Genomic DNA, 3,431 nt, shown 5'->3' on the forward strand with positions numbered 1-3,431 from the left:
AAGCGCTCCTTCTGATGACTACTTTCCATGATTCAAGGAACCCCTTTTTTAAACAAAAAGAAATAATGTTCTCAAATTTATGGCTTTTTTCTGTATTTTATCCTATCTCAACACTTTGTTCATGTTTCTTTTTAACCATAGATCGCCATATCTTTTGGAGGTTAATGTGTAGGCTGTATTGTCAATGCCCACCAGAACCCTACAATCAAATAACCATAATACTTTCATTCTACCATGTAGCCCATACCATATCAGAGAGATGCAAAAGATGTATTTGTGAATGTTTTCACTTTTATTCTTATTTATTCGTTCAAAAATATTGATTATTTACCAGGATAGGCAATAATCTTTTTCCACCCAATTCTTTCAGGGTAACAAAATAGAAAAATGAATATCTGTGGATGTAAGTACAAAATTTTAAGAAGCCAAATTTGTCCACTTTGTTAAGGAAAATTATTGTCACTAGCTGAAAATGTTCTTTTATTTCTGCTTCATTTTTACCTGCATGCTCTAAAGCCCCTTTAGATGTGGAGAAATATGACAAATATACCCTATTATTTTCTGCAACTAAATTCAGATAACATTGTGAAAAAGAAATGGGAATTACTGCTGCATTTTTAGAAAAGTAGTTTTAACAGTATATAAAAATAAGTGTAACTCTTTTGTTTATAAAAGTAATAACTTAAATTTAAAAAAATTAAATGGAATGCATAAACATCAATATCCTATGTATATTAGTGAGTTGAAATGAACTAGTATTGGAAATTTTGAATCTGACAATCACTTAGTTTACTTTGCCAGGAATGACAAATTGAAGAGGAATGGTGCAGCATTCATAATCACAAAGAATATTTCAAGATCTATCTTGAAGTACAATGCTGTCTGTGATAGGATAATATTCATATGCCTACAAGGAAGACCCATTAACACAATGATTATTTAAATTTTTGCACCAAACACTAAAGCCAGTGATGCTGAAATTGAAGAATTCTTCCAACTTCTTCAGTCTGAAACTAATCAAACATGCAATCAAGATGTATTGATAATTACTGGTGATTGGAATACAAACATTGGAAATAATAGGAAGAATCAGTTGCTTGAAAATATGGCCTTGGTACTGGAGATTGCATATTAGAATTTTGAAACACCATTGCCTTGTTCACTATAAATACATTTTTTAAACATAAAAGATGTATATACCCATGGATCTCATCAGATGCAATACACAGAAATAATATTGACAGCATTTATAGAAAGAGACCATGGGAAAGCTCCATATCATCACCCACAACAAGGCCAGGGGCAGACTGTGGAACACACCATCAATTGCTCGTATGCAAGTTCAGGCTGACGTTAAAGAAAATTAAAACAAATCCACAAGAGCCAAAATAACCTGGAACATATCTCACCTGAATTTGGAGATCATCTCTTTTAAGAACAGATTTGATTAATTAAACACTAATAATGATCAAAGACCAGAAGAGTTGTGGGTTGACATCAAGAACATCATACTGGAATAAAGCAAAAGGTCATTAAGAAGACAAAAAAGCAGAAAAAGACCAAAATGTATATCAGAAGAGACTCTGAAACTTGCTCTCCAGCATAGAGATGCTAAAGCACATGGAAGAAATGAGGAGGTAAAAAGGTTGAACAGAAAATCTCAAAAGACAGTTCAGGAAGACAGAGTCAAATATTATAATGAAATATGCAAAAACCTGGAGTTAGAAAACCAAAAGGAAAGAACAAACTCAACATTGCCCAAGCTAAGCTGCTAACCTCAGGGACAGCAGTTCAAAACCACCAGCTGTTCCATGGAAGAAAGATGAGGCTTTCTGCTCCCATAAAGATTTACAGCCTTGGAAACCCTGTACAGGGTCACTATGAGTCAGAACCGACTTCACAGCACATAACAAAAACAACAAAGGGAACTGAAGAAAAAAATCAAGCCTCAGCTCGAAATATTGAAGGATTCTGTGGACAAAAGTCCTTGTGTGGCACTGTGGGTTAATGCACTGGATTGCAAAGTTGGTTTGATAGGTAAGGTTCAAACTCACCAGCCACTCCTTGGAAACCCTAAACAGGGTCACTATGGGTTGAAACTGACTCAATGGCACCTAAGAACAACATGGGCAAAATATTGAATGATGCAGAAAGCATCAAAAGTAGATGAAAGGAATATACAGAATCACTGTACCAAAAAGAAATGGTTAATTTTCAAGCATTTCAAGAGTTATCATATGATCAAGAACCAATGATACTGAAGGAAGAAGTCCAAGGTTCACTAAAGGCACTGGCAAAGAACAAAGGTTTAGGAGCTGATGGAATAAAAATAGGAATCTTTCAACACTTTGATGGAGGACTGGAGGTACTCATTCATCCATAAAAAACTTTTTGGAAGATAACTACCTGGCCAACTGATTAGGAGAGATCCATATTGTTCTCCTTCCAAAGAGAGGTGAGGCATGGAATGTGGAAATCATTGGACAATATTATTGTTGCATACAAGCAAAATTTTACTAAAAATAATTCAAAAATGGCTACAACAGTATGTTGACAGAGAACTGCCAGAGGTTCAAGGTAGATTCAGATGAGGACATGGGACCAGAGATATCACTGCTGACGTCAGATGGATCTTGGCTAAAAGCAGAGAATATCAGAAAGATGTTTATTTGTGCTTCATTTACTATGCAAAGGTTTTCCATTGTGTGGATCATAACACACTATGGACATCACCGTAGAAAATGAGTGTTCTGGAAGAATTAATTGTGCTCATGAGAAACCTGTACATGGACCAAAAGGCAGTTGCTCAAACAAAACAAAGGAACACTGAATGATTTAAAATTAGGAAAGATGTGCCTCACTATTGTGTTCTTTTACCATATTTATTTAATCTTCATGCTGAGCAAATAATTTGAGAAGCTGGATTTTATGAAGAAGAATGTGGCATCAGGTTGAAGGAAGACTAACAACCTGCAATATGCAGATGATAAAACCTGGCTCATTGAAAGTGAAGAGAACTTAAAATACTTTCTGATAAAGATGTATTGCATCTTAATGTAAAGAAAACAAAAGTCATCACCACTGGAACAATAAATAACATCATGCTAAATGGAGCAAAGACTAAAGTTGTCAAAGACATCATTTTGCTCAGATCAACCATCAACACTCATGAAAGCAGCAGTTAAGAAATCAAATGACTTATTGCTGCACAATCCTATTTGATTGTTCCTGCAGTACTTACCTTACTTCTTCCTTATTTTCCTCGACCCCTTTTCGGATTATTTGAATTTGTTTCCATATCATTCTTCTGAATTCCCTCTCAGGCATATCCAGAACCCGCTCCTCCTTCTCTATAAAGCCTTTGTCTGTCTCCAGCTTATTTGCATCAGCTGCTCTCTTCTGCTTTTGGACATGTTTCGATAATGTTGATT

The sequence above is a fragment of the Chrysochloris asiatica genome, unplaced genomic scaffold, assembly GCF_000296735.1.
Source record: "Chrysochloris asiatica unplaced genomic scaffold, ChrAsi1.0 scaffold00165, whole genome shotgun sequence".
NCBI lineage: Eukaryota > Metazoa > Chordata > Mammalia > Afrosoricida > Chrysochloridae > Chrysochloris > Chrysochloris asiatica.